This window comes from Quercus suber, unplaced genomic scaffold (assembly GCF_002906115.3).
Source record: "Quercus suber isolate HL8 unplaced genomic scaffold, Cork oak 2.0 scaffold_66, whole genome shotgun sequence".
Classification (NCBI taxonomy): domain Eukaryota; kingdom Viridiplantae; phylum Streptophyta; class Magnoliopsida; order Fagales; family Fagaceae; genus Quercus; species Quercus suber.
The window spans coordinates 481,942-497,711 of NW_027069531.1; positions in this window are offsets into that span (position 1 = coordinate 481,942).

Genomic DNA, 15,770 nt, shown 5'->3' on the forward strand with positions numbered 1-15,770 from the left:
ATTGCCAACCTTAATATGACGCATATGCAACGGGCCAAATTCTGTTGTGACTGTTTTATTTTTATTTTTTAAAATTTTAAAATTTATTATTATTATTATTATTATTATATGCAACGGGCCAAATTCTGTTGTGACTGTTTTATTTTTATTTTTTAAAATTTTAAAATTTATTATTATTATTATTATTATTATTATTATTATTATTGTGAGGATAGACGGCAGAATTATGTTGCGACTGTTGAGAAAATAAAAACAGAAAATAAATGAATAATTTCTCTCTATAATTGTTCAATAGAGGGCCTTTATATACTGGTATGAGAGAGTGTTGTACACGCAAAATATGAGTACCATAAGTAGAGTAAATTGGGTCTGAGCCCATTGGGCTAGGAAATTGGGCTAAAGCATGTGCGTTTAGTGAATATACATTAACATTGACAACAAGGCTACAATCCATAGGCTCTAACCTTGTCTTTCACGTGAGACGAGGGGTTTCAAATGAGTAGGTTTGTGGTAGACATAATTGAATTAGATACATAAAACTCATTTACCCATTTATTGCCCATTTAACTAATTGATTTTAATCCAAACCCGACTCAACCCAATTATTATAGGCAAACCCCAACCTACCCAATTATCCAATAATCAAAATTACCAAAATGCCCCTATAACTTGAAAATGACCAAAGTACCCCTAAAGTCCTTTAAAATTACCAAAATGCCTCCTAAACATAAAAAAGATCAAATATGCTCAAAAATCACTAAAAATTATCAATATATCCCTAAAACCTAAAAATGACCAAAATATCTCCGAAACTTAAAAATTAACCAAAATACCCCCGAAACCTAAAAAAATAAAAAATAAAAAAACCAAAATACCCCTAAAACCTAAAAATTGACCAAAATACCCCCTAAGCCTAAAAATTGATCAAAATACCCCAAAACCTACAAATGACCAAAATACCCCTAAAACCTAGAAAATGACCGAAATATCCCTAAAACTTAAAAAAGGACCAAAATACACCAGAAGCCTAAAAATGACCAAAATAACCCCTAAACCTAAGAAAATGACCAAAATATCCCGTAAACCAAAAGAATTACCAAAATACCCCCGAAACCTAAAAATTAACCAAAATAATTGCTTGAGAATACCAAATAATTTTCTTGCTATTAGTGATATAAATACAAACAATTATCTTTTATTTTCAGATAGGTTCAACTAGAAGCTAATTATGTTAAAATATTTTACAGGTTGATTAAGAACAATAGTGATTACTGGTGAGTTTCCTGTTGGCCATTTTTGAAAATTTACTGTAAATTTTATTTATTTAATTTTATATACTCACGAATATGTTTAACATGAAGTTTCCACCTTGGGGTCATTTCTTTTGGGACTAGTGGTATATGTATTCTACCGTGTCTATCACTATGACAAAATAGAAAAAGAAAATCAAGCAAGGATTGAAAGGTTTTTGGAGGATTACAGAGCTCTCAAGCCCACAAGGTACTCATGTAATGATGTTAAAAGGATTATAAATCAATTTACTGAGAAGTTAGGACAAGGAGCCTATGGAATAGTGTTCAAAGGAAAGCTTTCAAATGAAATCCATATTGCCGTGAAGATCCTAAACAGTTCTAAGGGCAATGGGGAAAAATTCATAAATAAAGTAGGAACAATGGGTAGAATCCACCATGTTAATGTCGTTCACTTGGTTGGCTTCTACACTGATGGATTTAGAAGGGCATTAGTTTATGAGTTTTTAGCAAATAATTCACTAGAGATGTAATGCCCCAAAATCATAAGCAATAAAAGTCTATTCAGTTTAAATAATCAATAAAATTTTTAAATAAAAGCAACCAGCAACCTAAAATCTTATCACAAATGTCAGAGCTCTAATCCACCAAAGATAAAACATCCTCAAATTAATTCTTTAGTACAATGTTTAATACCATAAAAATAACAATAAAATCCTCAGTTCCACAAAATAATTCGTAACTGTTGTCTTCCAAGAATCTCTACTCCAATAATCCCTCTAATGTATCTCTAAGGGGGAAATAAAGGGAGGTGAGATAACTCAATAAGTGGAATTCACTAACATTGGGGTGTGGGAACAAACCTTTCAAATAAATAATTCTTACAACAAATTCATAACTTGTAACTCATCAATATTTTATCATCAAATATTTCATATAAAAAAATAAATATATTTATATTGTGAGCCATAATAATACATATATCAATACCATCATATAAACAATTTCTTAGGCTTTTCTCGTGGTCAACGTTTACGCCCCATTGATAGGGTTGTGCTGTCCCCTTTTAGGACTAGAACCTCATTTTCATCCCTTTTCTTAGGGATGACTCCTTTGAAATCTAAAGGTGCACTCTCTTGCTAAGGAGCTTTCTTTTTGGATCCTCAACAGTATACTCCCTTGCTAAGGAGTTATCAAATATGCATTGTCCCCTTTTTTGGGACCGTTTCTTATTAAAGACTAACTGTAGTATGATTGTCCATTGCTAAGGCCCCACTTGGAGTTCATAAGGGAATGGAATGGAATGGAATTTAGTAACCTTGATGGGATGTTTTAAAATAAAGGAATGGAAGTAATGAAAATGAATGGAATGTAAGTAATCTTGTTTGGGAGCAACATGGAGGGAATGGAACGGAATCATTTCATGACAATATTACTATTAGACCCCTATTTTAAAATAAAGGGTTGAATATATAGGGGTATTTTGGGAGTTTTAGTAAAAAAATCATTAAATCTAATTTCATTCTCTCCCATTCCTCCCAATTTTGGGGGGAATGAAAATTTGAGGTTTTAAGGGAATAGAATGGAATGAGTGTTCCCTCCTACCCATTCCATTCCCTCTCACTTTAAACTCCCAAACAAGAGAATGAATTTTCCATTCCCTCCATTAAAACTCCCAAACAAGATAAGGAAAAAATATTCTAAAATTATTCTTTTTATTCCATTCCATTCCATTCCATTTCCTCCTCCCAAGTTGAGCCTAAGGACTAAATACAATATTGGGCTTTTAATCATGACTTGCCGTAGGTTTTAAAAACACATTCAATATGCTAACAAAAATAATTCATTCATAATTCTCAAAAATATAAAGAGATATTCACGCATACAAGTTTAAATAAATTCAGATTGTCCCACAAGTTTTTCATAAAACGAATAGTCAATGTGCACATCAAACATTTATAAAATATCAATTTATATATAGAATATCAACATATTTCTTTGATATAAATAATTTAATAATCAACAATGTTTTGGAAAACCCCCAAAATTAGTAAACGCCACTTACCTCTTAGTTGCAAAAATATGAAACCAACCTCCCTTGAATTACAACAAATCAATAGAATTAGAACTTAGCAACACCAAAGATAAGTCCATCAATACACAATTTCCCACTTAAAATCAGTTTTCACACTTAAATAGTTTAATCTATCATCATTAAGGCCTACAGAGGTGTCTAGTTTCTTTGAAATACAATTCAGCTTTGTCAGTGGACATGGCTATTGAATTCGTGGCCATCACTACTTGAGATTGCAGTTATTAAATTGATAAATGGAAGCATTGAAATGCCCCATTTGATGCCTGAACTTGTCAATCAAGTTTCCAAAATTTTCACAACTATTTAATTATAGTGTTCGCCTATATCTGCCACCATAAATACCTTAATGCCACAAAACATAAGATATTGCAAGTCAATTTTCTGAACAATGGCAGTGCGTGGATGGAAAATTGGTTAACTTAAATAATATATAATTTCTTATTCCTACGTTATAGGGGCTAACAAGATATTTTAGGCTTGAAAAGCATTGCTACCTTCTACAATAATTTAGAGCTGAATACACGTCACTAGAAGGGTGATAAAGAAGATAAATATCAACCATAAAGCAACCTTTTCACTTTCAATGGTGACAAACTTGAATTGATAAAGTCTAAGCCTATTACTCTATTAGGTACAATTTCAAAGCCTATGGAGTACCCTTTCCTGACATACAGCCTTATTGACCATTCCTAATCTAATATAATAACAATTATAGGAGCCCTTTTTCTATTAATATAATGATAGTCTAGGTTCATGATCATTGCTAGCTATTGAGTATTTTAACTTTCCTAAGTTTAGAGCAGGAGAGAATGTACCTGTAGTCTCTACTCACAACCACAGTGAAGCAAAACAAGGTTCAATAGTGTGATGCAGCTGAGCAAAAGGAAGCCTCATTAGTATATACACGTGTAGCTTAAGAGGTGAAAGACTAGGTTTTTATTTTTTATTTTTTTTAAAGCTTATCAAGGCCCATATATTTATACTTATGCCATCTCATTTGGGCCTCTTTTGCCATAACAATTATCAGATTTAAATATCTTAGGCCCAAACTAATTAATTCCATTTAATTGTGGGCCTTCTTTTTAATTTATGCATAAGAATTAAATTGGTATCAAAATTATAGGGTGTTACAAGAGAAGTTCATTTCCTTAGTAGATTCCAATCGTTTCCTTGGCTGGGAAAAACTAAGAGACATTGCTCTTGGCATAACAAAAGGAATCAAATATCTTCACCAAGGATGTGATCAACAAATTCTCCATTTTGATATCAAACCTCATAATATTTTGGTAGTCCGAAATTTCAATCCAAAAATTTCTGATTTTGGTCTAGCCAAGTTGTGTGCAAAGGATCAGAGTGCAGTGTCCATGACCACTACTAAGGGGACCATGGGTTACAGTGCAGTGTCCATGACCACTACTAAGGGGAGCATGTATTACAAATTAGATATTTATAGTTTTGTAATATTGTTGCTTGAAATGGTCAAAGGTAGGAAAAATGTTGGTGTAACCGTGGAGAAAACTAGCCAAATATATTTTCCAAAATGGATATGCAATATGTTAGAGAAAAAGGAAGACCTATGAGTCTATGTTGAGGATAATGGAGATACTAAAATTGCAAAGAAACTAGAGATTGTGGGACTTTGATGCATCCAATGGCACCCAATGGATCATCCTTCCATGAAAGTTGGGATTCAAATGTTGGAGGGTGATGGAGATAACTTAACAATGGCTCCAAATGCCTTTGCCTCTACTGGCACCCACAAGAATCAATGCAAGTATGCCCGCAAGGCATTTAAACCTAGATTGAGAAGTCATCCTTGAATTAGATTAAGTATTTTCAAACTAGAGGTTGTCGATGATATTATGGGTTGCAATCATGGTGTACTCAAGGATTATTAATCTTGCACTCACTTTAGGGACTTCAAGTTTTCTTAAATAAGTATGACTGTATGAGCAAGGCTATTCTTATATATATATATATATATATAAGTACCTCTTTATTAATTTATTGTTTTTATTTTTATAATTTACTGAATTTTGGTGTAAGCAAGATTTAAATTTAAGTCTCTTATATGAGAATAATTTTTTATTATATACATTTGAGTTAATTGGAACTCATGAATTTATTAACTATTTCATTCTTTTGATAATTTGACAATGGGGTCAAGAGCTTGTAATTCAACTGGCACTTCCTAGTAGTTTTAATGGAGATATTCAAGATTTAAATTCCCCTACTCCTAACTTTCTAATTAATAATAACAATAATAAAATAATTTGATAGTAGGATTTGGAAGGAAGAATTTAAACCCGGACATTTTTATTGGAAATACAAAAAATATCAATTACTATCACAAGTTTTTTGCGAATATATTAACAATTTGAAAAGCTATTTAAGGGTAAAAGGCCTTGTTCGATAGCAAGAGGCTCACCGACAATATGGACAACTTTGATGTGGGTGCTAGGCATGATGTTCCATGCACCTTCATATCCAATTGAAGCCATGATTCATGAGTCAACAGATAACTTGCCATCCCTATCTTTTAATTTGTTGCTTTCTCACTGAAACATTAATGAAAAATACTGGTTGTTAAATTAAATAAATAAGTGGAAATTTCAACAAGTTAAATGAAATTAAATATCGCACTGGAACATCAATGAAAAATGCAACTTATCATCTCAACAAATTAAATTAAATAGCTTAGTAGAAAGTTCAACACGTAAACGAAATGAAATATCTCTCTCTCCCTGAAACATTAATAAAAAAATGCAACTTATCATCCCAACACATTATATTAAATAGCTTAGTAGAAATTTCAACACATTAAATGAAATTAAATATCTCACTGGAATATCAATGAAAACACAACTTGTCATCTCAACATGTTAATTGAAATTAAATATCTCACTGGAACATCAATATTAATGGAAAATACAATTTGTCGTTCCAACACATTAAATTAAATAGCTCAGTGGAAAGTTCAACATGTTAAATGAAATTAAATATCTCACTGGAACAGCAATGAAACATCCAAGTTGTCGTCCCAGCACGTTAAATTAAATAGCTCAATGAAAAGTTCAACATGTTAAATAAAATTAAATATCTCACTGGAACAAAGATCAATTGAATGAGTAATCCAAAGAACAATTGAATGAGTGCAACTGGAATAACAAATATAAAATCCTATTTTTATCGAAGTTTTACATGCATGCATCCACTCAAAGGTTCTCTAATATTGATCTTATGAAGCTACATTAGTTCATATGACTTTTTGAAAGCATTTCTATTTTCATGTTACCTACTGTGGTCTCAATGGAAGTAAATATTCATAATTCCCAGAGTATTTCTTACTATATTATAGGAGGTGGGTTCGAATCACCAATATGAAACACCACAAAATATTAATGGACTATCACTTCAACCCATATTTCTTACGGATCTAAATTTGATGCCAGTAAATCAATGGACGAGATTGAAAATTAAAAATCACTTTTAATTTTAGTCTTTGGATCAAAATATTTTTACCTCTCTACTTTTCAAATTTCTACATCAGATCTCACAATCCCATTATAATTGCATCATGAAATTAATTATTGATCGAGATATAAATCCAATTCCTACTAATATAACTATACCATACCACTGCCAAAAAAAAAAAAAAAAAAAAAAATTTATACCATGTGCGATATTATATAGAAAACTGCCTTGCTAGCTACAGGGCGGTGCTGATTTTTCTAGTCAACAAATAATTTTTCTCTTCGATTTTGGAGGGTGGTTCTTTCTAAATTCTAATCAATCAATCTATTGTATGTTTGCCTATCATAATTATTATAAGATAGTTATTTATTTATTTTAATTTTGGTTTATATTATCTAAAACTTCAAAGGTCATTGTGGTCAGACCATATCTCCTTCAATCAATTAGCAACTAGCTAGAAAGTGAAACATCTCCCCATCTTCATAGATGGCGTAGAACTACGACTAGTTTACATGGATCATAGGTTCTACATACTCTAACTTATGCCTTTGTTTACAATTTTGTTTCGGTTATTACTTATTAGAATAAAAGAAATGCAACTTGTAAATCTTGTTTTAATAAATTTACTAGTCTTGGTAAAATAGAGCATAAATCTTTTGTCCCAGACACCTTATATATCTTCTCCATACTTTGAATATTGCAATTGGACACCTGTCAACACTGTCAAATTGGTTGTTTTTATGCCCAACTAGACTATAAATGCTCAGTATATGCCCTAGTTATCTAGGGCAAAGTCAACAACTAAAAGAGGATATATAGGAACCATGAAAAGAAAGAAAGAATTATCCTATACGTTCTACATCAACTGCATTGGCTAATTAATTTTTTTTTTTAAACAGGTAATAATTGTTAAAATATTTTGTGTAGATTGTTTACGTGAGAAGGGGTGTGAATTTGTGTTTTAAGACTGATTCTTGAAAGTTTACAAAGTCTTTTGAAAATATAAAGTAACACAAACACCGACGAATAAATCATTTTGAAAATTTATGCACATATGTTTTCTAGAACACTTTTTATCTTAGAAAATTTATGTACATTCCAGAACATGTTAGCGTGTGTGGTGTACTGGAACATGAGTGTGTGATTTAAAATATATATATGGATACCATACTCCTTTGACTAGCTGTGACAATTATCAATTTATAGAAATGGTTTTTAACATGCCTCAAAGTTACATTTTTTTTTTTTTATAGATAATTATCAATTTCCTTAACAATATGTGGTACCTTAAAATTTCACTAAATCCCATGATGTGCATGGCATTGACTAGACTTTACGGAGTCTATGATAATTTAAGGTATGACGAAGGAGTGAGGAATATTTTGGCAACTGTCATGCTCAATACTAGCTCTTTTTCTTCTCTTCTTATTTTCCTCTTAGTGGAATTTAATATATACTAGCTCTTGGTTTCCCTTGAAATAGCATTATCATAATTGAATAAATGAAACTCCATTACCTTTTTCCAAGTCCCAAACTTGATATGAACCAAAATTGAAGATGAATTTATTAAATATAATTTTTTTTTTCAATGATAGATACTATAGGTTCATTAAAAAGACACCAACTTGATTCAGTGTAAGCATGATTTGATTTAAGTCTCTTATTAAAAATGCAATTTGTCCTCTTAACACGTTAAATTAAATAGCCTAGTGAAAAGTTCAACACACTAAATTAAATTAAATATCTCACTAGGACATCAATGAAAACTACAATGGTCATACCACATAAGAAAAGTTCATCAATTCTTTGTTTCTTAGTCATAGGAATATTAGGAAACTCGTAACTCAAATTAATGCATGGAGTGATTGCTTGTCACTTGAGAGATAGAGAGGAATTTTTCCCCTAGTACATAAAAATATATGGTAAAAACTTCTTTCTGTGGTGTTGAAAATATCTTCAACAAGGATATAAAAATTAGCATTTCCACTGAAAGAAGATGAAGCGCAATTTCGTGGTAGCAGAACAATATCAACATCAATATCACAACAAAAATATATGGCATTAGCACATAAGTCATCATGATAATAATTTGACAGTTATTAAGGCTTTTTTTTTTTTTTAGTTAAATTAATCACACACTAGCATTTCTCTTTAAAAAAAAAAAAAAAACCTACACACTAGCACACTTATTATTAATTACTCAAATTTGATTGGTGATAAACTTTAGGTTTCGGGGGTACTTATGTCATTTTTTAAGTTTATGAGGTATTTTGGTAATTTTTTAGGTTTAATGGGTATTTTGGTATTTTTAGTGGTTTTGGGGTATTTTAAAGTTAGGTGATTTGTAAAAATGATACTTGGTCATAATTGAGTACGTAGTTAAAACCTAATAAAAATTAATGTTAATTGGGTTAATTGGATTAATATCTATTTAACTCAATTAATAATTAAATGAGTTTGGATCTTATTTAAATGGATGGGTACTGCTTAATGTGATAATAGAACTATCAAATTTGAGAAAAAATAAAGGAGCCACTATATGTGACAGAAGAACTGTCAAATTTGATATTGGAACTGCATAATGTGATAATGGAACCATCAAATTTGAGAAACAAATAAAAGAACCACTAAATGTAACAAAATAACTGTCAAATGTAATGTTGGAACTACACAATGTGAGAATGGAACCATCAAATGTGAGAAACAAATAAGGGAACCACCGAATGTGACAAAAGAACTATAAAATGTGATATTGGAGCTACACAATGTGAAAATGGAAGCGTCAGATGTGAGGAAAAAGTAAGGGATTCACCAAATGTGAGAAAAGAACTATCACATGTAATGTTGGAACTGCATAATATGAGAATGGAACCATCAAATGTGAGAAAACAAATAAAGGAACTACCAAATGTGAGAAAAGAACTATTACATGTGATGTTGGAACTACATAATGTAAGGATAAAACCGTCAAATGTGAGAAAAAAAGTAAAGGAACCACCTAATATGACAAAAGAACTGTCACATGTGACAAACATAGAGCAGATGCGATATTGGTATTACTTAATATGACAATAAAACCATCAAATTTGAAAAAAAAAAAAAAAAAAAAAAAAAAAAAAAGTAGAACCACTATATGTGACAAAAGAACTGTCAAATGTGATATTGGAACTGCACAATGTGATAATGAAACCGTCAAATATGAGAAAAAAATTAGGGAATCACCAAATGTGACAAAAGAATTGTCAAATATGATGTTGAAACTGTATAATGTGAGGAATGAACTGTCAAATGTGAAAAAAAAAGTATGAGAACTACCAAACGTGAGAAAAAAATTGTCACATGTAATATTAGAACTGTACAATGTGAGGATGAAACCATTAAATTTGAGAAAAAAGTAAAGGAACTACCAAATGTGATAAAAGAACTGCCACATGTGATGTTGAAACTACATAATGCGAGGGTGAAACCATCAAATGTGAGAAAAAAGTAAGGAAACCACCAAATGTGAGAAAATAACTGTCACATGTAATGTTAGAATTGCACAATATAAGGATAAAATCGTCAAATGTGAGAAAAAAGTAAGGGAATCACCAAATGTAAGAAAAGAACTGTCACATGTGATGTTGAAACTGCACAATGTGAGGATGAAACCGTCAAATGTGAAAAAAAAAAAAAAAAAAAAAAAGTAACCTGGTATAGTAAGTTACTTACTAATGGGTACCGTACCCCTTTTTTTTTTGGAGTACCAGAGAATTACCCCCATCTTGAAAGGAAAATGTTTACCAACTAACACGTTAAATAAATTTTAGGTCTTTATAAGAGCACGTAGTTAATTACTAGACTGAAAATTATATGATTTTTTTTTTTTTTTTTTATTACTAAAATACTAGAACAACTTGTTCATGTCCCCTCTACGAACATATTTACGTACGTGTACCCTACAAAAACATTCATTTGATGATGAATTCTATCCCAAATAATATACATACATATATATATATATATGTATGTATATATATTAATTGTAAGGAGAAGGCAAGGAGGAGAAAATTGCTCCCTGACGTTATTTTTATTTTGATGTTTTCTTTAAATATTTTTTTATATCAAATTTAGTTGAATAATATAAATTTTTTCCATATTTTATCAATGTTTTGTAATGTCAAAAAGTTATAAGAGAAATATAGGATTTAAAAAATATATTATAAGTGGAATATAGAATACTAACAAAAAAACAATCTGTTTCCCTCTTTGAAAATGCCAAGGGTGTGCACCCCCCTGAATGTTTTTAGTTTTTATTTATTTTTATGATCCTAGGGTAATTCTAACACCAGTATAAGGTATAGGTTATGATGGTTCTTTGAGTCCTGCTCATGAGAGCAACTGTAGTAGATTTTCTTATTGGATTTGATAGCCTTGGATACCGATATGTATGTTTAGAATGATATTATGTTCTGTACACTGACATTTGTCAAATTTTGATTCGGGTTTTGATTTTTAAAGATAAGGGTGGGGTTTAATTTGTGTGAAATCGCCTTTTTGGTGGGGGATTTTTTCCTGCCGCAAGCTCTTTGTCCAATTTGGGAGCCAAGCCCGCACGGTTTTGTTCTCAAGTGACGTGGAGGTCACGATTTTCACCTTTGAGGCTTGACACCTTAGTCCTACATCGGCAAGAGAATGCCCCACTCATGCTTTATATGTGCTTGGCACTTGCATGAGTGTGCCACTGCTTGGCTTCCCAAAGTGGACAAAGAGCTTGTGGTGGGAAAAAATCCCTCACAGTTATAATTTTACAACAATCATACTATACAACAATTAATATAATATATTAATATATCTAAATGAAGATCTAAAAGTGTTGACAGACTATTATTATACAAGACAAGATTTTGATTATACTTACTATAATATATACTAGCCTTTGAGCATGTGCGTGTTCAGATGCTCTTCTATTTTTTTGGATAAAGATTAATAATTTTTATTTATTATAATTTGGGATATTTACTTTTTCCAATTAAAAAAAAAAACTTAAAGGTGTAATGAAATTTAAAAAAAAAAAATTGAAAAAAAGAAGGGCAAAAGAAATGAAGTAAAAAAAAAAAAAAAAAAAAGAATACGTGAGGTGAGTTTTGTAGATTAGAGAAGTTTTAAAACTAATAAAAGAGTAATCTTATTTTGTAGGGAGTTAGTGGGTAGAAATAGAAATTTAAATCAACGTAAAAGTAGGAGTTTATTAGAAATAAAAATGCATTTTGATGTAGAAGTAGAAATTTATTATTTTTGTTAATTTACTATTTTAACTCTATTTTTAAGTTGTAGATAGGAGTATTTTTTACAGTAAAAAAAAGCAATAATTAACTTTTTTTTCTAATTTACTATTTTAACTCAATTTTTAAGTTGTTGGTTAATTAATTTAGGGGTATTTTTGATAGGAAAAAAAGCAATAATTATCTTTATTTTTGTTAATTTACTATTTTAACCCCATTTTTAAGTTGTTGGTTAAGTAATTTTTTTGTTTTGAATATGTGATTATTTTAAGGGCAAAATTTAGGTACAGTTTCTTAGGTTCTGTACTTAAAATTTTGACATCTGTTCAATTTAACATCCTAAACAAATAGCGTCAAAACTAATTTTTTTTTTCCTTCTTCCTTTTTTTTCTTGTACTGCAAGAACCCACGGCATTGCCTTATTTTCTATTGGGTTTCAAACCAAAAAAGGACATTTTCCCTCATTTTCTCAGTAACCAAACAGGAAAGATCAAAAAATAAAAGCTAGATGTACTGGGTTTCAAACCAAAAAAGGGACTCATTTTAGCTATACTTGAAACTTCCACACCTAACATTAATAAAGCTGAAAGAGACACACAACACACACACACACACACACAGAGAGAGAGAGAGAGAGAGAGGAGAGAGAGAGAGAGAAGAAAAGGAATCATAGATCAGGAAAGAATCATAGATCAGAAAAGAAGGAAATAGATACACATAACCCTTTCGATTATACTTCATTCGAAAACAAAGCTGTAAGGTCTTGGTCAAGATGATCGGGGTTCCAGAGAGGGAGCTTGCAACATAAACCTCGATTGTTGGTGTATGAAATTCGAGGGTTTTGATAAAGGTGATCTAATTCTCTCTGGGGTTTTGGAGATGTCTAATAGCAATGGTTTCACTGGGGAATCGAAAAACAGTACCAACAATGGAGCATGAATTGTGACACATCGAGAGAGAGAGAGAGAGAAAGAATCATAGATCAGAAAAGAAAGAATCACAGATCAGAAAAGAAGAAAGGAAACAGATACACATACAGACACACATCGAGAGAGAGAGAGGTATGAGATATTATTCTTTTTTTTTCTTTTTTGGGTTTTGGGTTTGGAAGAGAAGGGTCATGAGTGGTTTGGAAGAGGAAACTTTTGGGTTTGGAAGAGAAGCCATTTGCAGAAGGAAAAAGGAAATATGGGTTTTGGGTTTGGAAGAGAAGGGTCACAGGTGGTTTGGAATGGGAAGAGAAGAAGATATTTGTAGTTTTAACGTCCGTTACTTAGTTTGTTAAATTGGACAAGTGTCAAAATTTTAAGTAGAGAACTTAAGGGATTGTACCTAAGGAACTGTACTTAAGTTTTGCTCTTATTTAAATCCACAAAAGAATAAATTGGAATTAATAGTTTTGAGTGCAAACTCATTTACAAAAAGTTGCTATAGTTGGCAAAAATGAAAATGGAATATATGTAAGAAGAAAAAGAAGACTAGTGAAGCTTAAGCTTGAAGAATAAAGTGAGATCATTTGATCGCTTAAAGATGATTTGATCTAGGGCTCTTTTTTTTTAAGACATGCCTAAAGAGTATTTTCGGGACCAAAACCACCTAAATAATTAAAATGCAATCAACATAATTATAAAAAAGAAAAGAAAAAGGTAATGTGAAGCTAAAACAGTTCGCAAAGGCTTGGATGGTAGTATAGGTGTGGTCCCATCAATCTTCTTATGATCCTACTCCGCCGATTCTCCCCATAAATATAGATTGTCTGGACAAAGTGGGATTGTACAATCTTTCTTTCTTTCTCCTTTTTTTATTTTTATTTTTTATTTATTTTTTTTATTTATTTAAAATTTAATTTAAAATTTTTAATTTTTTAAATTTTAACCTGTTCTAGCACTAATCATGTAAATTTAGTGAAAATTGAAATTTTGGAAATTGAATTAAGTTTTAACGTACATGAAGTGGGAGTTTAGTAGTTTAGAAAAACAGATCTTTAAAGTCATTGTCTAATAAGATCTTAGTATTTTTCAATTTTAAATATATATATTTTTAGTAGAAGGCCAAAGTGGCCTAGTTATTCAATAGTTGAAAAATTCGAAAATAACAATTATAAAGATCTAATGGAACAGACTTCATTAAAACTAACAAAGCAGAGGAAAATTTTGCTCTCTTAGTAAAGGCATCTGCAAACGCATTACCTTGCCTACAAATGCGAGAGAAAGAAAAACTCAAGAGAGTTAGTAGGCAACAAGATATCCCTAATAATATGGCCAAAGGAAGAATTTAGTAACTGTCCTTTACGAAGCGCATTGATGGAGGTCTCAAAATCACCTTCAACAATGGAGCTAGAAATGCCCCACTTCATGAAAAAATTGGACTGCACGTCTCGCTGCCAAAGTTTCCAAAGTTAGAATCGAATCTGGTATGCGAACTTTCTCAGCCATAGCTGCTAGGATCTCACCTCGATCATTTTGAATCACCACACCTAAACTTGCTGCATTTATATCCTCAAAAAAATGGCCCCATCAAAATTAGTCTTTACACCACCCTGATCAGGAGGTTTCCATCGTGGTCTGCAGGGATGCACCTTCCTCCTTGGGGCAGGCTGAGACTTGTGAAATTCCTGGAGATGTTTTCGAGCCAAACCAGCTATTTGATGTAGCGGCCAGACCACCTCACCAACTCGAACTTTATTCCTTCTATTCCAAATTGCCCAACAAGTCATAGTTCAGAGTTGATGTGTGAGCTAAAAACTAACATTACCAGATCAGAGAAAGAGTGAATTCTGGAAAATTCGGAAGGCAGAGAAGAGAAGCAAGAATTCCAGATCGGTTGAAGATTTTCACAAGACCAAAGAGCGTGAATGGTGGATTCGTCACTCACTTTGCAGAAGCTACAAATAGATGATTGAGTCACCTTTCACTTCAATAAATTCTGCATGGTAGGAATGGAATTACTAAATGCTCTCCAAAGAAAAGATTTAACTTTGTTCGGAACTTTTAATTTCCACAGGTGTGACCAGAAATTTTTTGTCAGTAGTGTCAGAAGATGAAGCTGCATCTCTGCTACTCGATTCACAGAGCAAATTATACCCTGACTTAACTGTATACAAACCATCTGTAGAATGTGGCCAAAACAGAACATCTTCCTATGATGAGGAACGTAAAGGTATGGACTTAATTTTCTGAGCTTCAAAGGGTAGAAAATAGAATCTATAAGACTTGAATTCCACCATCTAGATTCCTTATCAATTAATTGGTCCACTGTGGAATTTTCAGATAGCATTGAAACTGGAGATAGCACTCGACCAGAATTATTACCAGGGATCCAAGCATCTTGAAAATTTTTTATGCTGGACCCATTGCCTATCCTCCAACTTGCACCCATATTTATCAATTTTCGAGCATGAAGGATACTCTTCCAAGCATATGAGCCCGATTTTGCCTTAGCATCAAAGATTGAACCAAGATTGAACTAGTAGGAAAATATTTAGCTTTGAAAACCCTGTAAAACAGCGAGTCAGCATAATAAATTAACTTTCACACTTGTTTTGCTAATATTGCTTCATTGAACTTTCCCAATTTTCTAAAGCCTACCCCTCCCTTCGATTTTGGTTGACAGAGAATTTCTCACTTCTTCAAATGAATCTTCCTTCTATTGCCCTGTTGAACCCACCAAAATTTATGAATCATTACT